This window comes from Plectropomus leopardus, chromosome 2 (assembly GCF_026936395.1).
Source record: "Plectropomus leopardus strain MGB_pleo_1.0 chromosome 2, ASM2693639v1, whole genome shotgun sequence".
In the NCBI taxonomy this organism is placed as follows: Eukaryota; Metazoa; Chordata; class Actinopteri; order Perciformes; family Serranidae; genus Plectropomus; species Plectropomus leopardus.
In genome coordinates, this window is record NC_142177.1 from 18248670 (window position 1) to 18272789 (window position 24120).

Consider the following 24120-nt stretch of genomic DNA (forward strand, 5'->3'; position numbering starts at 1 on the left):
AAGGTTAGGTACTTCACACATATATTGTGGACTTTGTTTTAGGGGTTTTCTGTTCTTGTTTTCCTCGTTTCTTGTTACTCATGTTCTGTTTCCGGTTTAATTTTTTATTATTACTCCTCATATGTCAAGTTTGGTTTAACTTCCCGTCTTTGTGCTTTTTCCTGATTAGTTTCAACTATAACACTCCCTCCTGTTCCCTGTTGTGGTATTCACGACTTTGTCAGTGGAGTTCATGTTCACAGCCTCCAATGTCTTAAACACAAGCTCACTAGTTCTGTTTGAACACAACATTGGGAAAGTACAGTTGCATAGGTTAGGTTTAGGAAAAAAGACATGGTGACAGCATAACGTAAAGTAACCCACTTGGTTTGACAACAATTGCCAGTCTCCTGAGGGAAAGTCCTGTGTTTGTTTGACCTATCCACCACCCCCTGCGTAGAGTATCACTCTAAACATTACACCCTTATTCACTCCTGTCAGCGCACCGGTCACTTGATAGCAGCCTTCCTGATTACATCATTCATTTCACCTTTTATCTCTTTTCTCTCTAACTCACAAACACAAAGAGATGAAGCTGATGATGCTGATGATGCTTTTCCATAACTTATACATCACATAAGAGAGTACTCATTAGCTTTGTGTAGCAGCCCTTAATGTGTAAACAGAGACATGTGTTATCTCTCTTTATATCGTCATGATGGATAAAGAACTCGACTCCGATAAGATAAATATGTTTCGGTAGGTCAGTTGGTCTTGGGAGGGTGACAAGGAACTTCTGTCTAGAGACATGAATTATCATGCAAATGATCCATTGGGTTTCACAGTGGCTGTTTTAAATTTTATAACTGCTGCTCCAGTATACAGCATGCATCAGGGGTTCCCCTTGGCACATGAGCACAATCACAATAGTGTCTCCCTCTTAAACAGTGGAAAGTTGTTGTCAACAACTTCTGTCAGTGGATCCAGAGAGGCAGGCGTCAGTGTAATTTACTACAGACAAACAGGGACCTCTCTTTCTTTCCATGTAGCCCGATTTCCTCTCCCAGTAATGAACATGAGCTTTTTTATTTTTACTGCTGTGTTCACCCTATCGCATTCACACCGTGTCATGCACCGCGGGATAAATGGCTGCGTTCAACTCTGTGGTGTTAAACAGGTCATAAAAGGCAGCTACATGATACCCTTCCAACAAGCCCTGAACCTGTGAGGCTGCTCGCCTGAGTGTCGCCTTCCTGCCCCCTTCCCTCCCCTCAAATGGAACAAATTATCCAGCTACTTGAGTAAAACAAGGTAATATTCATTTAAGAAAGAAAGAAGTAAAGAAAGAAAGAAAACATCTGGATCGTGCTGGTTGCTGTTTGCCTTCTCTGGAAGCCATTAGAACAAACAGTGTTGCTTTTCTATCTGATCGGTCTTCTCTCACGTTTCACTCTGGTTGAACTTCGCACATCCTCTCACCACCTGTATCAGCTCTGGTCTCCACCCTTGTTTTCTGTCACAGGACAGATACTGAGGGTGAGATAAGGGAGAGAGCCACCAGATACAATGTAATAAAGTAGTTTTTAAAAGTTGTCCCATGTGATAAAGTTGACCGATCACTGTGTGGGTTTCTATTACAGATTGTGCAAAAATCAAGCAATATTTTTGAAATGTCAATAAACACAATTGCGAGGTGACTGTCCCTCCACTGAGTGATGTTATGCGACTTCTGTCATGATAACATTGCAAGAAGCATGGTCTGCTGCATCATGCAGTTTTGTGAAATTTGGTTTTTAGAATTGCCTGAATTACCACCTCATGCAAGCCTAAAACTTGTTTTTGTGATAAATGGGAGGTTTTTTTTCAATTGATGTGTTTCCATTTGCCGTATTTTGTATTTGCAATTTCAATTTGCGCAGTTTGAAGGTTAATGGAAACCCGCCTACTTAGGCTTACAATTACAGATGTAAACCGTCTGCACAGCTGAGGCTGCAGGCCTTAAATGCATTGTTCATCCCCCAAAATACATTTTTTTCCCTCTTACCTGTAATGCTATTTATTGGAAAGTGTAATTCCACATTTGGCCACTATTTAAAATTGGCTTCAAACCCGGTGCTGTTCCTGGGGGCTTGGAACTGACAGCTATATTTCCCAGTCGTTAGTTACCAGCCGGCTGTCATATTGTTTCCTGTGTCAAAATGGACTCCAGCCATCGGCAACTCACAACAAAACAATTTAGATTTATGTATATAGCACTACAGGTCAGAGGAAACCTGTGTTTTTGATTCTGATTTTGTCCCATTAACTATCATACATGATGAAAGATGGATGGTAGGTTGCTGCTCTGTGAGAGCCATGCAGTTCAAAAGTTCTCCTCAAGCGCCTGCTCAAATGCTAACCTGACTTTGGCAAAAACACGTTGCTCTTCAGTGACAACTTAAAAATACCCTCTGTTAGTCACTGACAAAAGCTACAACACTTTATTCAGTAGACAGTCATAAAGATGGTTTTGGACCTTCACAAAGAATACCTCAGTGATCAAAACGCTGCTGACGTACTATTTTTCCTTCATAGACAGCTGCAAACTGACCTTAAAGCCAGGCGATTTACTGTAAACCAGACTGAAAGGCAGCTGAATGGATTTTATTATTTCAAGATGAAGTGCTGAATCATACTGTCCTAGTAGCCATGTATTGCACAATGAGACTGCACGCTCTGTCCAACAGTGAAGAGTGTGTTCTCATGAGTCAAGAAGGTTTTTGGTGTTGTGTCGTTGCACAATAAGCCACCAGCTGGCTAGGCGTGTGCACCGTTGGTGTTTGTTGAGACCTGCAGATTGGCACAATATTAAGTGTGAATCATCAGGCTTACTGGGGCAACACCACTGTCAACACGGGCTTGCCAGGCGTCCCACTGGGAGAGGCTCAACAGCAGTGGTGGTGCACCCGCACTGGTATTAGCTGTGTTTGAGCTCAGAGAGTAAGGTAAACACAGGCTTAACGTGTTATCAGGAGGCTTAGAATAAACTCTGACTGGTGATAAAGTCAGGTATGAAGGAAAGCAATCAGACCTCTGAAGCAGGTGAGAAAAGTTGTGAGTATGATTTGACTGCTGATAAAGTGGTGATAAAGTTGTCAAGAGAGGTGCGAGGAAAGCGATTACAGAGCCATAGTGGGCGAGAATTGCTGTGTATCATCTGCCTGGTTTCATAAATACTGATTAATGTAAACGTTCCTTTCTGGTGTTTCCAGCATTTCCCTGAAACCTCCCCTTAAAGTGAAAGTACAGCCCTTTTTTTAACAGAGATCATGCCATAGGGCTGCCGCTCCAGTGCATTTTTTTATTATTTTAGACTGCATGTCGAAATTTGTTCCCCCTACAGTATTTTGTGTTTAATGTCTGGATTCTCATTTCTTTTGTCTTTTGTAGACTTTCTAACAGCATTATTGTAAGAGATCCTAAGAACAAGAATTTCACTGTGACTGCTCCACTGTAATGTGTGCATAAGACAAATAAAGACTTGAATTAGATCGCTTCAAAGGATGTGAGTGAACTGGATATCAGGCTCAAAGATGGCATCGACTCATTCCCTCAAAGTTGCTCACCCATTAGAAATGTCAAAACAGTATTCTCCTTGCACTTTGTGTCTGCATTATCCAGCTCACTGAATATAAGCATTAATTTCTCTCTCCCTGTGAGCCCTTTTGATGGACAATATGATGTCACATTTTAAAAAAATAGCTGTTCTTGACTCTTGGGAAGTTTTGCAAATGTTTACAACTTTCAAGAGTTCAAATTTGATAACAATGAATAATAATTCGCTTGCATCTTATTGTTGACAGTTTTAAAGTTAGTGTTAGTTTTTCTGATGGTTGATGACAGGGAAAATGCTACTTGTGGGCTGCAGTGGATTTTACAGTTGCAGTACTGGGAGTGACCACTGCTGAAAACTGGCAGAAAGGTCAACTGGTGGCATTTTATTCAGCTCTTAATACATCCATGCAGGGGTGTTTAATGTCAGCATCCGCGGGGGGGTATTGTTCATCAAACACATAATTTCCTGCATTATGGTGAATATGCACCAATTTTTGCCTTTTTTGCATCAATTTCTGGATTAAATCTTTGATTTTGTCAAAGTAAAGTCCTCTGCTACATCATATTTTTACTGAGGGGATCAAATGCATCTGTTTTATATTTACTGAGGGGGACGTGTCCCCTTTGTCTCTCTTAAATCTACACCTATGCACTTGTCAATCATTGTTTCCTGCTTGTGGTCCTTTTCGATTCACTGTCAGTCAGGTCACCCGATCATGACAATTTTACATCAGTTGACTCAGGATAATCTTAAAAGAAATTCAATGCTCCATTATTTTGCTATATAGCAGAGGCTACAGGCAGTTGCTTTGATGTTACATCATATTCTGTATCTTTACTGAAGCTATAGCACGCTTTGCTGACTGGAAACTGAAATATTCAATCCAAGATACGGTGTCTTCCAATGAAAAATTCGACTGGTGTTGTGCCACTAATAGCAGGATTTTATGATGATTCAGTAATGTAGGAAATTTCTTTAAATATTTACAGATGGCTCTAACCAAAGATCTATATCTGTGGGGTTAACAAAAAAAATCAATACTGTATATCAAAGGCTGTACTATGACTGAATGTAGGAGTTGAAAATGTCAGAGTGGTGTCAGCCGTTATGCCCTGTCAGGTCGAACCAGACCAGAACAGTTTCAATGTCAAGTGACAGGTGAAATGTTATTATAGCACTCACTCAACTGGATCATATCAAAATAAAGATAAATCTTTCAAAATGTGTGTGTGTGTGTGTGTGTGTGTGTGTGTGTGTGTGTGTGTGTGCGCGCGCGCGCGCGCGCTTGTGGTGGTATCTGCCAGACCAGTCAGTCACAGTGACTGTGTAAAGTGCTTTACTGTGCATCAGCCCCAGCTGTAAACAGCTCCAGTGTGTTAAACTGGTTTGTAACAAACTCCCCTAAGAGGGTATTTTACGAGTGTGTGGTGGCGTCCTGAATGCTCTGCTGTCTGCAGGTGGCTCTTAACCTTTGACTCAACTTCTCCTCTCTCCATTTCTCTCGTTCTCTTTCACTCTCATGTTCTTACTTCAGATTCACTCAATTCAGCGCTTAGACAGAAATGATGCATTTATATATCTATGCATCATCCATCATCCAGCTGTTGTTGTCATCAGCGATCTGTTGACACTGTGTTTGTGGCAGTGAACTGAACCATGCCAGGAGTTACTTGTCAAGCTTACAATAATGCCAGTAATAACAGCTCCAATGGTAATCACAACAACAATTCACAGAGACATATTTAAACAGATTATGGGCTCGTCTCACTGGGTGTAGGCTGTTATTCCATCTGCAAAGGCTTTCACATCACGTTTGGAAAACACACAAACACTTATCAGAGTACAGTCATCTTTTGGTCTTCAATGTTACAGTCATTTTTGAGACTAAAAATAGGATTGCCAGGGTTGAGATTGCAGTTTGGATGAGACACTGTTCATGTGCATGAGGCCTCTCTTCCAGGAGCTCAGTGCCGCTGGGAAATAATGAAAAATAAACACAGAGCCTTGATGTTGACTCAGAGAGAAGTGATCCACAGGTTATTACTGCACTCCTCTCTCGCCTGCTCTCCCATGGCTCTTGGATGAGTTTATGTAACCTAAACAGATTGTCCCCCCCAGTCCCCCTACACACACACACACACACACACACACACACAGAGAGAGAGAGAGAGCTTCTGGACTCCTGGGCAATGGATGTCAGATGCTGCTGTCATGTCTCATTTACACCTATTGCTCTGCAGCTGTATTGGATAGAGGGAGGGCGCTCATAATACTAATCTTCTTGAGCTGAGATTTCTCACCCAAAGTTAGGGGCATTCAATTAATCTGATCAATAAATGTTATAAACGGAAGCAGCAATGCACGCTCCAGTGATGCAGCAGCCATTCATTGTTATTACAGGCTATTTGAATGGATACATTTTCACCTCAACCTGAGGAGGAAATCAATATCCTGATATTTTGATACGTAAGAGAGCTGATGGTTAGCAGTAGTGGAATGTAACTAAGTACATTTCTTAGAAATGTGAGGTATTTTTACTTACTTTGAGTCTTTTAATCTCATGCTATTTTCTCCTTCTACTCTACTACATTAGCTGCAGGCCTACTTTTTACTCCATTACAATTATTTGATAATTTAGGTTACTAGTTATTTTGAAAATGATCATTTTTGCACACAAGCAATGGGAACATAGTGTGACTGAAAGAATTTGTTGATTAATTAGAAAATTAAATTGTATCTTTTTTGATAACTGTTGAAGTCATTTTTCATGGAAAAACATAAATAATCCAAGTTTCTCAGATATGAGGAATTGTTGCTTTTCCTTTTTATTATTTTGATTTATTAAATGGCTGAAATATACTCAATTTAAACATTTAATTAGATTTTAATGCATAAATTAAACTTAGGCTATGTGTTAAATACTTTTACTTTTGATGCTTAAATGCATTTTCCTGATTGTAATTACACAGGCCTGTTTTTCATTTTCAGTGCTGGACTGGTACTTATAACAGTGTATTTTCACTAAGTGGTATTTGTACTTTTACTTAAGTAATTGATATGAATACTTCCTACACCACTGCTGATTTGTCTAAAAGATGTAGTGCTTTGTTTCACTTTCTTGTTAACATATGATGCATCTATAGATTGAACAGACTTCCGTAAAGTTATATCAGGAAAAAAAGTCAAGTTTGGACACCAAATGATGAAGTAAAAGCCATAACTTTTATTTCATCTTCTCAATTTGTTCGTTTGGTTTCGGTGGTTAACTACTAAATTTATATTCTTCATGACTTTTAGATGCAAAGTCAGGGACATTGGAGGCGTTCAATTAAAACATTAAAAGAAGCTGAAATCAGGTGTGCACACAAAGGGATAATTTAAGAATTTTAAGCCCTTTTGTTAAGAACTGTTTAATAATAATGTAGGCCTACCTAAACAACACAACTTCAATTACTTTACTCTAGTAATATGCAAAATCTACTAATCCCCTAACTACATCTAGAAAAAGGCCTGTGACATTTGCAATATCAGCATTCATACAGAGGGAGTAGGATGACAAGGAAAACCAACAAAAAGGTTCTTGATTTAATGTAAAATTATTCTTAGATAGCCTACTCATCTAATTTTCACAAATTAACCTCCTTAGTAAACTGAGCACAAACAAGCTTTCAAAAATATCATCACATGACAGATACACTGACACATTTCTGTGAAACTAAAAACTTGAGTGCTGCCTGCCTGCTGGGGCTGGCACTACTTTTTAAAATTATATGAACTAGTGGCGCCCTCTTGTGTGTAAAACGGGTTAGTAAAAATAATACAAACAAGTTATTTATTTATTTATTTATTGTTATTTCAATATTTCTATCATCTTACAACACATATGCCAATATTTCTGCTGTAATAACTCCAAAAAGTAATTGAAAAACCCCACACTGACCGACCATGGTGTAAAATCAGTACTCAAAGCACACTTGTGACCGGATAACAATTGACATATCCATGCGCTGAGTTAACCGTTAGCAAAGAGGTTTCACTAAAGCTGTTAGCCAGCGTTTTGTCTGACGAAATCGCTTGCAAAAAATAAGAAAAACGCTGACTAAACTTATTAACATTGTCATTATATGTGTCCTCTCCTTTGTCAGTCATTCTTCATTGCAGTTTTATTTACTAATGAAAGTAGACATTGATAAAATTCGGTAGAGGTCGCTGCGAAACAATGCTAGGCCGGACCGGAGAGAAGCCTGAAGATACACAAACAGTAGGTGCAATATGGCTCAGGTGTGTGAATTTATCTCTGTCAGCGACGTTTTTCGAGCACCAATTGTGTCAAAGTTTTGTAAAACTGTCAAAAATATCCACGATGATAAAGAGAAATTAGGGTCAAACGTTTATCAGTTAGCTTACCGTACAACACTTGTAAACAACAACAACAACAACAACAAATCCTATGAAGTGATATACTCTTCTTTGCTCCATTTTTATTAAGTTTTAAAAGGTAAAAACGAATGAAACATGGGGTTTACCAAAGAGCAGCTGCATAAATATCATGTAAGATTAATGTAAACCTCGTCTAGCAGGTTTGTTATACTAACAACACTGAGTTAAAGAGTTGTGTCATGCACGCGGAGGCATTTCCAACACAGTAAGTCTGTGAATTTGATATTAATAGACTATGAGTGATGTTTGGAGATTCAATAGACTGAATGAATTATAGATGATATGTGCTGGAAAATATTGCTCTAATCTCTGAACAAAACATTAGAGACCTCGAGAGCTGTGGTAGCCTGAGCTTCCTCCAGTCTGCCCCAATACATCACACTGCTGTCTGTCACAAAATACCCCTGTCTGTCTGTCTGTCTGTCACTAAATACCCCTGTCTGTCTGTCTGTCTGTCACTAAATACACCTGTCTGTCTGTCTGTCACTAAATACACCTGTCTGTCTGTCTGTCTGTCACTAAATACACCTGTCTGTCTGTCTGTCACTAAATACACCTGTCTGTCTGTCTGTCACTAAATACACCTGTCTGTCTGTCTGTCTGTCTGTCACTAAATACACCTGTCTGTCTGTCTGTCTGTCACAAAATACACCTGTCTGTCTGTCTGTCTGTCTGTCTGTCACTAAATACACCTGTCTGTCTGTCTGTCTGTCTGTCTGTCACTAAATACACCTGTCTGTCTGTCTGTCTGTCTGTCTGTCACTAAATACACCTGTCTGTCTGTCTGTCTGTCACAAAATACTCCTGTCTGTCTGTCTGTCTCTCTTACACAAAATACTCCTGTCTGTCTGTCTGTCTGTCTGTCACAAAATACTCCTCTGTCTGTCTGTCTCACATGGACACACACTCAGAGATCAGTGGTATGGCTCAGCCAGTTGTTAGGTTTATTTGGGACATCTGTGTCTCAGTGTGGCGCTCACAGTAAGGTCATTCACTCACTGAATTATACTCTGTTATTCTTTTTATAGATGTCCTGTGACAGACGCTGTATTGAAACAGCTCCAGATCTCAGCCTCAACCAGTGAGCAACTGAAGCTATGGTGCAGAGGCCATCCATGTACAAGGTAGGAAAATACTGATTATTGATCACAAATGCTGGAGGAGGAATCCATATTCTTTACATAAGAATAGCAATGCAGTGATGTTAAATAAAACGCAATCTGGCATGTTCTGTTTTCAAATTTGATCTTAAGAAAACATACAAGTGTATTAGCAGTACGATGTTGAAGTTTTATCACGCCCCTTTGAGTGTTGTTTTAGAGTGTTTAAATTTAAGCAGCAGTGAAATGATAAAGCTGGTCCAGGTTACTTTATAAACTGTTAAAGCTAGACATTTTTTGATTTTCTTATATGGTTTGTGACTACCACAAGTTTAGACTCCCCATACTTTTGCATATCCCCAAAAACCCAACATATTTTAACATTTTGCACTAAATAATATGTGACATTGGACATCAACAAAATGAACATTTTAGTACATTTCAGGGATTTTAGGACAATTCTAGGATTTTAGTACATTTCAGGGATTTTCAGAGGACACTAAGAGCTTAGCTAGGACCTCTGTTGGGGGGTGCGGGAGATCCTCCACTTCTTGTAAACAAGCTCTATTCTGATGCTGTTTTATGGACTCTGACACCTTATGTACACGAAAAGTACTAAACAATTCCCAGTGTTTTTTTTATTTTACATTAGAAAATGGTTGGGGGGGCCATCTGGCACCCTATCAGGGGCCAACTTTGGCCTGCAGGCTGTAAGTTGAGTATCACCGCTGTGGAGCAATGATTCGCAAGTTTAACATTGCATAACTTGCACTATACATTTATTTCATTTATCTAGTCGAAATATTTCTAAACATCACTCACATGCCTATAGTCGCCATTCTGTCTGTATGCTTTCGACTGAGTGACGTCTGACTGACAACGGTGAACGTTACCTGCTGCTGCACAGATCTGTCATTGTTGCTATATGGATCTGTGCAGATATTCATAGATACCAGTTACTTTACTGCATCTTGTCTCAAAAATGTATACTTGTTATATGGTACGGGTCAATTTCCGTTGATTATTCCTTTGCAGTAAACTTGTTATAAGCATACAGTATGCTGTTGCAGGCAGTACAAACTATAATCAGATTACTGTAATCTAATTATGTGTAACACAGCATTCTTCAGCCTCTTCATGTCACCTCGTCTCTGCAGTAAACTGAGTGCACTGTGTGTCGAACACAACGTTGCTTCTCTTCTGTTGCTCTGCCTTTGTCTCCCCCCTAGTCTCTCCTATCCATCCATCTGTGCTCTTCACTCGCTGACTTTGCCTCTCCTCTGAGTGTGTTCCAGCCATATTGTGGTTTGAAGTGTTTCTGCCTCTAATGAGCCAATTGTTCTTGTGTTTTGTTCCCCTCGGGGAGCGTTGTGTAGCTAACAACATTCTGCTCACAACCATTTTAAAACATATTCACTGCACCGGGGAGGGATTGGGGCCAACAAAACAATAATGCCTTGGAGCATGTACAAAATGAAAAATGTGTTAATGACAGCCGCACCAGCGAAGTGACAGAGCATTCTTTTCCTGTCAATTAGACCTTGGTTATTCAAAAGCAATTTGCAACTCCCTGCGGAGTAAAATGTGTGCCGTCTCCCCGGCCTTAGTCTATGATTGTGTAAGTGATGTATTCATTCCATTTCTCGGTGTGCGTCCTAGTTCGAGACATCGAAATTATATTAAGGTTAGAGACAAGCCGCGGTACTCTATCCACATAGCGTTCTTCATGAAAACAGAGAAGTATCGTTCTGTTTTGAGGTGTGTGTGTTTCTTTCTGTGTGCACAAGTGTGCTCATGGCCGTACAAGAGGTATTGATACAGCTGGCATTCAAGGCCCTGATTAATTGCCATGGCATTTGGCTGTTATGCTGTGTAAATGCCATATCCCATGCTGAGCGCTTGGTTAATGGATGTCTGCCCATTGCAGGCCCAGCATCGGCCCTTTCTTTTTTTCCTCTCCCTCTATCCTTCGCTCCTCCTTCTCTCTCCTCTCCTCCTTGCTCTTTCTGCCCTCTCCTCCTCCTCCGCTTCAGAAAAGGTTAGCTGTGCTTTATCAGCAGGAATAGACACACGAGTGGAATGATCCCATACAGCTCAGATGTCCATGCTCCTGACAGTTTTGTCCAGAGCGGGCTCACCGTACAAAGGCTCAGCCTCTTCTCTATTTCTGGCAGCACCGGTTCAAAGGTATCTTAAGGTTACGTCCTCTCCCTTCTTCTCTTTAATCTAAACTAAATGTGTTATGATAAGAGCCGGGAAAGAGCTCTACCTTCAAGTGTGTATACCCCGAAGACCCAATTTCGGTTTGTCTCTATATCTCTGAAAAGAAAAAGAAAAAAAAAGATATGAAGAATTAGCTTTCATCCTCAAGTGAATTAGTTTGCTCTATCTTAATGAGGTTTGCCATGTCAGAGGGAACAGTTCAGAGCCTGCATGCTAAACAGACTGAAATTGGAAGAGAGTATTAGCTCCTTAACTGCAAAAATACCTTCTCTCTCCAGCTCTAATTCTGACACTGCCATGCAATTACCCTTATACACAATTTAATCTTGTCACTTCCAAATGGGAATAGAAGACCAAGCAGAGGAGAAATCATCTTTTTTTCTTTCTTTTTGGAAAAGTAATTCCAAAATCTAATTAATGGCAGAAAAACATGTCACCAGTTTGACTGGAAACATCGAACGCAGTTATGCAAATGAACCCGAGTATTGTAGAATGTAATTTGACAGAATCTCATTCTGGATGGTGCGAAGCCAGATAGAAAGATTATTCAGCCGCATCTGAGTGGAGGCAAACAGGAAACGATGAGCCTGGTAATTTATTGTGTTGGTATTTCTCCTGTTTGACTTAAGACAGCTCATTAAAGGGTGAGTTGTCACCATGCTGGACAGAAAGACAGACAGGAGCATTTCTCTAATGGGTTATACTCTGCTCTGTCTGCATCAGCTCTTTTCTGCCTTGTGCATTGCTGGCTTAATTTCTGACTTCTTTAATATGAGGTGCCAAACAAGATTTTACACAATTCATCATTTTGCTCCTCACAGGGGAGAGGCAGATGCTGTCTCATCCTCCCGCTTGACTTTAGTCTGCTTACAGGGCTGTTTCAGGGCGGTCATGAAGAGATGGCCACGAGGCTGAGATAAGGAGAGGAGGTCTGTCGTTCATTTTTCGGACACAATGGAGAGATAACATAGTCTGCTGTGTTGTGACAGTCTGCTGTACAGGTGTCACTCTGTTGTAGCTGGCAGGTGTTACTCTTGGCAGAGAGTGGCTCATATGTTGCCAGAGTGCTGAAACTCAATTAACATTTGTCTCACAGAGCGTGAGGACTTTACTCTGACTGTCCTCACCATAAAACTCGTAATAACCTTATCCAAATCTAATCTAATCTCGCACCACAAACCTAAAGAGATGCCTTAAACTAGCCCGGTATACACTGTGCAATTTTGGGCTGCCCCAAAGGAAAGATGACTCAGTGAGAGAGGCTCAAGGATAGCCGATGTTACAGTCTCGTGGTCAAAGTCAGCCGTGGATAAAATTCTGACAGTGCCAGAAATTTGGGATGAGCATCTCACTTTGTAACTGCTGTTACGACCTACGTCTAATGACCAACCAATAGAAATGCATAAAATGACACACTGTTCAGCCCAAAAAGCTAAATGCTAGTACATGCTAATGCATACTTAGAGCTCTTGTTGCAAAATTGTCAAACCAAGATGGCCTCTTTTCCCCAGCCACGACCGCATCCACATTCTCCTCCTCCTCTTTTTAAGATTTATTTCAACACATATAAATGCCACTATAGCAATGGCTCAACTCAGGTTTTTTGTTTTGTGTTTTGTTTTTTTTTACTTTTCTCTTTCCACTACATAAAGCATGCTGCCAGGGTGTTGTTCTTGAGTATTGATGTCGATTGACATATGCCATAGACTGCGATACAGTAAGTGTCATCATTCAGTCTGTTTCCTCATGTATGCTGTTTTTTGACAGCCTTGCACCTACATGGTGTGCGTGTAACTACCCTCTTTGAACATCGTACAGTCTGCATACATCAAACTTAGTGTCATACTCAAGTTTACTGAACTTAAAAGACTGCTAAAACCGCACGGTGTCTAGGAGCCTTTACATCCTCACTTTTGAAAGTTCTTGTAATGTTTCAGGATATTTGGTCATCACTAGTACAAAAATAAACATACACATTATGAGAGTGCCCCCCTGCAGCAGTGACCTTTCGTTGTGATGTCAGTGTCCACACCGGCCTCCTCAGGAGCCCTCCTCACACCCTGACAGCTCCTGATTGCATGCCAGCAAGTGTTTGTTTGCAGACACAGGGTGGCATACAAAAAAGAAGCTAGGTCCACTCTGGTACAAACAAGTAATTAATTATTGAGGACATCAAACACGGCTGCTTACAAATCTACATAGCCGTTTAAAGCCCCTTAATTTATAATTCAGGCCCTTCTCTCACTCCAGTGAGTGCAGAGATTGGAAGGCTGCACTCGAGGGCACTTAAAATTTCACTGGGGCAAGGTGTGCCTTTTCAGTGAGGGCCCTGTGCGGCTGTGTGCATGCATACTTGTGTGCTGCCTGCATAAGTACAACTGTGTAAAAAGTTGAACATGTGCACCAAGCAAGTTCACACAAATGTTCTTTTAATTATATTGTAAAACTCACCCCTGTTTCAGAGCAATTCAACTCCTCTGTGTAGCCGCCCTCACAATGTTTTAAAGTGATTACAAATGTATTTGTGCTGGGGTGCCTTGTTAGACAAACCCACAAGTGCTGCCTATTTAATATGTGTAGCAGATATTACACTGAATGCTTTACATTAGGCATGCAAATAACATGGCGTCAAAGGGGTTTTAGTTAATTAGCTGGAGATGTGATGCAGGCTCTGGTCCATGGCGGCTTGTGTTCCCCGGGACCGCAGACCACAACAGGGGGCCGCTCTTTGATCTGCGGATCCCACGGTCTGGTAACGGTTCCCCAACCTCTGCAATGCCTGCTGCGCATGGACAGATGGGAACGAAGAGTGTGTGTGTATGTTTGTGTGTGTGAGAGAGAGTGAATGTGCACCTCTGTGCACGTGACTAATCCAATCTGTTCTGATTTTTTTTTCATCCCACCTTCTTTTATTGTAAATTAATTAACAGGCATATCAAGTTGATGAAACCTGATATAAGCAGAAATGTAATATAATAAGATAAATATTTTTTCTTTAGTGTATAATTATCTGAAAATAAGAAGTTTTTGTTTCCTTAGAATGAGCCGTTTACATCTACATACAGAGCAGATCCGCTCCCATGGAGATTGCCACGTTGCACCGCCATGTTTCTACCATAGCCAAGAACAAATTGACCAAGCAATGACTCTAGATAGGACCATTTGTTTTCGCGTCGGCCACTAAAGTTAGCAGCCACTCCCTGAACAGGGTCAGAAAAAAAGATTTTGACATGAAACTGCTTTGTTCGTGTTTTTACCAGTTAAAATATCTGGCTTCGTTTGTTTTGCAGAGGAGAAGACCTCTGCAGATTTTTCAGCCGAAATTGTCAGAGAAAAAAAGGCGAGCACACATTAGCAGGAACCAGGTGAAACAATGATTTGTAACAGGAGACTGCTTTATTCAGTGTTTTTACTGGTTTAAATCACCTGGTCCATTTTTAAAGATTTTTTTTTGGTTTGGTTGGCCTTTATTGGAACAGGACAGCTTAAGTGTGAAAGGGGAAGAGAGAGGGGAAGACATGCAGCAAAGGGCCGAGGCCAGAATCAAACCCACGGCTGCTGCAGTGAGGAAACAGGCTCTGCACATGGGGAACCTGCTCTACCAAATGAGCCACTGGGTGCCCCAACACAAGGCTTTTGGTTCACACCTGGCACATGAGAGAAGTGTAGGCGGCTTGCAATCTACAGTCCTCACTGCAAGATGCCACTTAATCCAACATACTGCTCCTTTAATGCTCATCTGCAAAACATACTTAAGTTTGTCCTCGCTTGCAAAACATAGAGAAAAAAATATGCGCCTGTACTATGAGGTAATCAGTCAAAACAGTTTTTCAATTTGGTTTCTTTTCTTTTAGCAGAGTTTAAATTTATCATGCAGCTCCCCATGTTTTGAATCAGCTTAATTTGTATTTTGATTCTTCCAAAAGTATAACAGGGAATCGTCAAAGGTATTTGAAGGGATTCTTTCAACAATAACTTAAAACATGTAAACATTGCAACGAAGCACTATTTCAAAGGCTGACATTTATTTCCAAGGCCAAACTATGTCCTCAAAAGACAACTGCTCATTACCTGCAGACACATGGGAACAGAAACCAAAAAAAACAGAAAAATAGTGAAAAGCTTTCAGAATTATTGTTTCAATCAAAATATAATCAGAGCAGTTCTCTTTGCCTCTACCTCAAAATAATGCATATTTTTTTTTATAACACCTCTAATGCACAGTGGAAGACATATTCCTTCCAGACCTGAGTACACCTCCCCCTGCTGGCTGATCATCAAACAACATGGGCTCCTTTAGTGAGACTGGCAGGGTGTCCCAATTCTAATTACCATGTGCTAATACACCATGTACTTGTGTTGACAGCACGCTGTTTTGGCAGACAGAGTACACAAAAAATCAATGTAGTGTACTGTTTTGTAACAAGGAATTAAACAAGCCGTGTGGGATGTCAATAAAACTGCAGGGTGGGAACAGTTTTTAAAACAAATGCAAACTTAAACTTTTCTGATGAAAAGACAGATAGAAAAGATATTTTGACTTGTCAAGCACAGATATAACTAATAACATTGCTAATTGCTGTGCTCTATTCAGGTAATCCAGTTCCATAAACTTGATATTGGGCTTATGATAAAGCTAACAGGACATCTATAGAGTCAAAATAGAGTCAGAAGTATTGAAGCTGTGTCTGACCAAGTGTGGATGTGAAAATAACTCTGTCTGAATGCAATAAAAAGAGTTGAAACGTTTTGATCAAATGAATTAAAATGTTTGAATGTGTAAAAAAAAAATGTAGATTTAATTTTTGAATCATTAAGGAGATCTTCAGCTGTTCATTACATTTTGGAATAAATGAAAAAAAAAAAAAATTTCTGAGTGCATATTAAGATTTACACAAAGGTTTAAAGTTAAACAGTTACACCTAAATCTGTGTGTGAGTGAAAATAGTTTGCACAGAACTTTTATATATGAATCCCACAGTGACAAAAAGGATTTAAATCTACAAGTACAAATAAAACCTACAAGTACAAATTTTTAGGGTTGCCCCCTGGTAGTCAGAGATTCGAATCAGTCCGAGCCCCCTCAGACAGCTGATAATTCTTCAAGTTGAACAGTCGTTTTTTGTTTTGTCAGTGAGCAGCATACATCTGGGGGCATTTTTGTCCCCAGATTTAGCTCCAGAGTGAGCACTCCTCGCTTTCATGCTACTTACATTACAGGCAGCTGCAGACATGCAAGGCTTCACCCAATCAGGCTCCGAGATAACGCTGTCTTCTTCCTTCTGCTCAGAAGTAGTGAATTTACAACCCAAAGTCCACGCCTGTCCTGTCCTGTCCTGTCCTGCAACTTAATATGATATCGTCCCTGGCTTTAGTTTTTAGTGTTAACAAAATGTTGTTGCACAATCGAGTCTATCCATCAAACTTGGCTTGTTTAACGTTGTACACGAATGTCACAGTCACACTGAATGTTCAGACTCTCAAATCCTGTATGGATTAAAAGGAGGATTCTATTTGGCTCTGTAGAAACCTCAATGGAGTGGAGCCATCATTGATGTTATTAGTATCACCGGTGCTTATCCTGCTATGACAATCAAAATATATATCAAAGGTTTATTACGGCTTTCACTTGACTCACTTTACTCCACCTGTCAGCAGCTCTTTGTTTTCTCTTGTGCATTGCATTGTGGGACATCGGCATGCATGGTGGCATTTTTAGTATAATTCAGTTTGACAATTTTACACACACACACACACACACACAAATATATATATATATATATGTATATATATATATATATATACACACACCGTAGTTTTGTATCTGTCTGCATCTCTGTCCTTGTCTTTATTTGTCCTTGTCACTTCCAGAGTTGCTGCATAAGAACTAGGAAAACTTCCACCTACTGCACACTGTTTCAGTAAGGTGCTTGAGGGGGATTTGCAGTCTGTAGTACAATTAAGCAGGATAATGGCTTTCTCACAGTTTCTCTTTGGGAGATTTCATATTTTATAGCAGAGCTTTTAGTCAGAGACTTATTTAGACTTTCTTCCGTCTAAAAAAATGTCTATGACAAAAAACTTAGCAATTAAATTTGAATGTATTCTGTTATGTAGGAAACTTTAGTGAAGTCTCTATTCTTTTTAATTGTATCATTCAGAGTTGTGGGACACTCATGAATGAATTATAACATCACCTCAGGATGTGGAACCAACTGCTGGAGAGCGATGGTCGCTCATAACTGACTTATTAATTATTTATATTTTCAAAGAGAGCGTCTGATGTGACAGAGACAGGAGGGATGAAATAAATAAGAGGAGAAGACATTAGACATGACAGGACGATGTGTGGTGTGCATCTTTGCCAGGGTGTAATGATGTCGGGGTATTCAGCTAATCTATGCCTGGCATTCTGACGACCTTCTGCACCATGGGAACTTGAGTGCAGGAAACACGGTCCAGGAGCAATGAGCACAGCTGCAGAATGTGACTCATTCGACTATTTGCATTTGTAATTAGCCAAGAAAGCTGTCCTCTGGACATATGTTTAATCTTCTGATGTTTGTGTGTGTTGTTTGTGTCTGGTCATTGTGTTTTAACACACACTGGAGACATGCTTATAGTGCAAGATGGGCAGGAGGATAGTGTAGCTATAATGTGGTTGTCTGCCTAGGAAGCCACATGCTCAGAGATTAGATGGCCCTTTTACTATTCCACCTGCAGTGGCCACTCTGCCATTTTCAGGAGAGTTGTTTCGGGGTGTCAGGACTTCTGTCATCTTCAGTTCTGTCAATCCTGTGTCCTTGAGTCCCCACATTGTCAGGTCCTGGGCTCTTCTTCCCTGTTTCCCCTCTGTTCTTCTGGCTATCTCAGTTTCTCTTAATAATGTAGCCATGGTGATGCAGAGCTGTCTCGGCACAGGACCCAGTTGCGCATTCACACACACACACACACACACACATTCACCCAGGGAATCACAGACTGGATGGAGGGCAGGGTGCAGGGGGATGTGTGTGTGCGTGGTGTTTGAGGGATCGTCAGCCTTGAACCAACCAGCCCAAACCAAGAGAATAATAGGAATACTCTCGGAGATAGAGAGAGCTGGGGAGAAGGAGAAGACAGTGAGGGGGTCTGCCTCATTTGCACTGAAGTCCTCCCCTCTTTACACAGCCGGCTGACAGGGGATATTTTTATCAGCTTGGCACACAGTGCAGAAAAGGAACAAATTCATTTGTGAAAGCCGCTCCCAGCCAAGGACAAGATCTCAGCAGGATAGAGCAATGCTGTCTTTCTGCGCTATCGGAATAGAAATCATTCATTCTTATTTATGCACCTGTCTCAGCACTATCATGCAAAGGCCTCACCCACTTTGTATCCAACGAAGCAGAAAACAGGAAAGAAAAAATGTGTTCCCCAAGGTCTAGACCCGTTGTGGGCTTTTAAAGTGCACATGTTTCTCTCTGTCGACATGCAGGCATTTGTATTCTTTTTGTGCATCTTGTTTTTTCATTCTTTGTTTTTCCATTTCTGTCTGTGTCTTTTCTTCCTAACCCTCTGTGGGAATACCCAAAATGCCAGTGGGGTTAAAGGATTTAAGTCTGTATTTTACATACCTTACCTTATTCATATACACTGGTTTAATGAAATATACAACTGTTGATCTAAATCCAGTCAGCAGTATGGTATGACACAGCTTAAATGTGCGTGTGAGCGAGCGAGAGAGACAGAGTGGGAGCATGAATAAACCATGTCCTAAAGTGGTGTCACTGGGCTGCTGTGTTGGCATGTCGGCACTGCTCAGGAAAAACATGGCCGTCTCTGGGGCATTGTCTGTAATTCAGCATGTTAGAGCAGCTAGATGGCTTCTTTATGTAAGCAGTCTCAGAGTCTCAGACATCATCTGATATGCACACAGTGGAGAAATAAATAATTTTCCAGCATTATATTTTGTTTTAAGATGATTATGAATAGCATTAGAACAGGCTAATCCATTCTTACAAAAGGCTCATGGTTCCAACTGGCTTGAATGACAATACTTTTTTTTTTCATACCAGGATTAGTGCTGAATGCACCTGACGTTAAGGCAGGAAATATAATTTTCTCTATCCTCAAATGTCATGCAAATCCCCCGCTCTGAATAGTTTGTTTTGCATCTGCATTGAGACAGTCATGGCCGGAAAAATACTGTTTGATTTTCTCAAAGCAGCATGGTTTCATCTCATTGCAGTGACACAAATACTGTAGTGTGCCAAGCTGACAGAAAGATGATCCATTGCAGACGTTGTAATTGAAAAAACTGAGAGGGGGTGGACAATTAATCTCTTTCTCTTCGCGCTTCAATTTTCCATGGAGAAATACCTCAAAATGCAGATAATAGATAAGAGTGTTATTGATTAGATGGGGTGGGAGGAGAGGTGAGGAGGTGCAGTGGTTCTCCATCACTAATCTCTCTGGCTGTGACTGCATCTAAATAACCTGCAGAGAGGGATAAACAGGTGCATCCATCATGGGACGGCTGGTGCGGACAGTGATGGATGTCTCCGCCCTCCGCCACCCTCCGCCGAACCTCTCCCTCCTGGTCAGGGATAAGAAGTGACACCAGCACTCAGGAGAAATACCTGGCTTAAACTGGGCAGAAAAACGCCTACTTTAGCTCTGCTGAGATGGAAAGATTGGGGGCGAGCTTTGTGTGTGTGTGTCTGTGCGAGTTTGTAGAATCGTCCCCTGTTCTCCGTCCCCTTGTCTCTTTGAGTTTGTAGGATTATCCGTCTTGATAGATCCTGTTTGTTTTGTCAAAGAGGAAATTGGTTTTTGTGGATTTGTGTGAAAGTGTGCGTTTGTGTGTGTGAGTGTGTGTGTGTGTATGCGTGTGTGTCTGTGTGTGTGTATGAGTGTGTGCGTGCGTGTGCGTGCATGTAAACTCACCCATATGCCTTTTGCGTGCTTGTGTATAAATTGATTTGGGTGTGCATTTCTTCTCTATCTGCATGCCCATGCACCAAGAGCCAAATCCCCTGTGCTGCCTGGACCCAGTGAGCAGGCGTGCCCACGCCAGCTCGCCTCAGAGGTGCCAGCCTGATAGATATGGTGTGTGTGCCAGGCTGTGCCTTCCCTCCCCACCCCTGCAGCATTAAGATTGATCCCTCGTTCCCTCCCATTCCTTTCTCTCTCACTCCTCTGTGTGCCTCTGCCTTTATGAGACTGTGAATAGGTGAAGCTCACAGGCTCCAACAGATGGCCGGAGCTGCCCTGTTTCACTGTCTCACACACACATACACACTCACACACTACGGCCCTATGAATGAGAGCCGAGGGAGAAAGAGAGGAAGCGGCAGAGTTAAATGTAACAAGGAGAAAGAGAAGAAACAGGAAGCAACACAGGAGAAGAAAGACTAAAACTAATGGAAACAGAGAGAGTCAGAGAGGAATAACGTGCAGGGAGGAGGACCGAAAAAGAGACAAAATGATAGAATAACAGCAAGAATATGCTGAAAGAAAAAAGAAAAGAGAAGGACAGAAACGTCGCTGAAAAAGGGAGTGGGGGCAAAATTGAATTGTAGATTGAGGGAGCCTCTCTCCTCCCTCTTTCCCTCCCTCTTTTATTTATCTCCTGTGAAACCACGCCTCCCTCCTTTCACTTGTCAGTGCATCTATAACAGTGAGCTGTCTGCACCGGGCTGCGTGGGGGGTGAGACGAGCTCCTCACTCTGCCAGCACAGAGGACCGGATCTGAGTGGACCGGACAGGACTGGATGGTACTGGACCGGCAAGAGCAGGTGTGTGATTTCATGTCTGTGCATGTGTGTGTGTTGGTGATAGATGACAGAGAGTCGCATGTGTATCCCTCAGTGTGTGATCGCTTGTTCCTCCACAGGACTTGCTTCCAGAGTAGCGTTTCTAGAGGGTACAGTGCTGAAGCTTTGCCCTAGTTTACACTTGAATGCTCTGATCCGTTCTGTTTGCCTCTGAGATTTATGCATGGAGTCGCTAACGGCGCTGCTCATCAGGGTAAGAGAGATAAGACCTCTCATTCATCAGATGCACTGGACTCTAGTCACAGTCTGAATCAGAGCAGCGTGGACAGGAGCTGCAGTTTATGTGGTGGAACAAGTTGGTAGTTTTTTGGGCTGGATGCTGTTGACATGTGCTGTGTCTCCATTAGCTTTTAAGTATCTGCCCTTTAAGTGATCATACTTCCCTAAATAATATTATCCTCTATTGGGGCAATTATTACATTATGATTGTTTTCAGAGGTGAAACAAGTCAGTACAGCTTTCAGAGTTCTTTGGTGTGTCTTGGTGTTAACCCAGTTTGTGATTAGTTCACTTTGTCTTCGTGTTTCATAGTCTCTGGTGAAATATGGAAAATTCATTGTCTCAGCATTGCTTTGTATCTACTCAGCCAGATGTAATCATTGCGGTTGCTTAATGTGTATGCGGGGGGTTAAAATTAGAGCACAAACAACAACTACAACATTGAAAATATTACTTTTTACAAAGGCAAGAACAGTCCGGTTTTGAATTTGGATTTGGAGGTATCCGGCACGCAGCATTCATTCAGAAGTCGCCATTTCAACGGTTGCAGCCGCAGCCACTCCTATAGACACCAACACGTCTTTAGTCTATGAGGCTGGTCCCAGTAAATGTACTCACTATCAGTGTTTTGTCAATATCTTTATGGGTCAAAAGGCTGTGTCATCACCAAGTGGTGGCGGTTAAGAGCAGCGGAGTGGAGGGGGGTGTGCACGCTGACCTAGAGGCTGAAATATTTATGATAGAGACAGCTGAACGCCCTGTGCTGTTTGTAGGGATATGGGTGGATGGCTGAACGAATGCAAGGATGGAGGGATGGATGGAAAGTAAAGAAGAGATTCAGAGATATGTTCTTTAAGCATTCATTATTTATCACAACACACTCTGCCATGGAAGCTCTAACCCCCACATCAACTGGCCTCTTTTCTCACTGAGATACCAGTGGACTGAAGGAGGATGCTCCTGCTAAGTCTACCTGTCAGCTAGTCCCCAGGCATGTTAAGACTGCAGCATGCATGTTACGCACACACACACATGCATGCACACACATGCACACACCCAGATGTCACGATAACATTTTGTTCAGATTTATATTCACAGACACTAAGATGTAATTGTGCAGTTAACTCTCTAATGTAAAGGAAATTGCACACAAAATCTCAGTGGGTGCCATTACGCTGCATAAATTTGTGCTCAAGCTCACACACACACACACACACACACACACACACACACACACACACACACACACACACTCATACCCTTAACCATTTTATTTTGCTCACATCTTTTTCCAATTCCTGTTTTTCTTCCTGCATTGTTCACATACTTTTTCTGGGACACATGAAGACAACACATCCACACAAACACAAAAACACACACACACAGGATCAGTGGGAGTGACGACCTTGAGACCTGTTGACGCTGTTTGCAGTGGCCGTGCGGGGAATGCATAAAAGGCCATGTGGGACTCCCGGTGAAAATGGGGCGCTTGACATTCCGTTTGTAAAAATGACTGGAAAATGTGCAGGAGGGCCGGCGATGCAGTTGAAGGGAGACACCGGCATGAATATGTATTGTATGCTAATGCCGCACACCGAAGCTGTTGACTCAAGCTGTTGATGAAAGCAGAGGACATGTTCTCCCATGGCCACTCTCAGGAGGAAGTGCTATCGACAAACCCATTGTCAATGCAGCCGCATCCCATGCCACGGGGGCAGCGCGGTGACAGGTGGCAGATATCAGTGACAGCAGCCAAGGTGACACTGCTCGATAGTCTCAGTGGGCCCGCAGGCAGCCAGGGGCAGCGCCGGTGTCTGCTCATTTTACCGCCGCCTTGACCTTTTGTGGTTAGACACAGTGAGGTTAGACTGGAGGGTCCTAAAGCTAATGTCTCCCATTAGCTCCATTCAGTGCTCTCAGAGCTACAGCTCCTTCCACCTGCTCCACTTGCCATTTTTATGCACATTTTTAATTTGCCCATAAAAAAAAAAACCTGAGTGGAAAACACCAGGAATGTAGGAAGAGCTGAAATAGTACAAAAAGTTTTTTATGCTTGGCTGAGGTGGAAAAGTTGGCATACTAAAAAAGAGAAGATGCAATAAAAGCTGATGGAAACAGATTTTTCTAGTACATCTTGACGTTATTGTACCTGCTTCTTCGTCTAATGTAGACAAGGCATTCATATCAGTTTGCCGCACACCGTTATGAGGCACCCAAAAGAAAAATAAAGAATAAAGAGAGCAGGGTTTCGGGGGTGTAGATAAATGCGATGTTGCTGGTTTAGAAAAAAAAAAAGAAAACACAAAATGGCATCTGAGGTGGGAAGCAGCAATTAAATGTGATGATATATCAGAGGTGCTGGTGCGCGATTAATTATGTAGTCTTGCTGCTTGAATAGATAGATATCTATGCCTGCAAAACTGAAATATATTCGCATACATTTAGTTAATGGATACACACTAATTCACATTTTTGCATAAATTTAAGCTTAAAACTTGGAAACGTAACTAGTGTTGCATTATTCACACCTATGATTCACACACAGGGCTGCTGTAGGACACATTAAAAGTAGCCTGACAGTAAGTAGCACTCACGTGTTCCCTCTCCGAGTCCCTGTTCATCTGTATGTATGAGCTGCTGTTAACAGGTCCTGCGATGAGGCGGCATCAGGAGATCAGTGTGTAAATCTCGGTGCCGCTGCTCCTCTCAGCTCTAATGATAGGGAGGCAGAGGGGCTCTTTGACGACGC

The 24120-nt window shown here is 41.6% G+C and overlaps 1 protein-coding gene across 2 annotated transcripts in view; it reads left to right on the plus strand.

The window, feature by feature from the left end:
* The window catches only part of sulf2a (sulfatase 2a), a 69823-nt gene that overhangs the window by 5426 nt on the left and 40277 nt on the right, over positions 1–24120 (plus strand). For both annotated transcript variants that reach the window (XM_088086933.1, XM_088086940.1), the window contains exons 2-3: positions 9043–9138; positions 20983–21113. The gene's annotated coding sequence lies outside the window, so the exon portion shown is untranslated. The remainder of the gene's footprint in view (positions 1–9042; positions 9139–20982; positions 21114–24120) is intronic.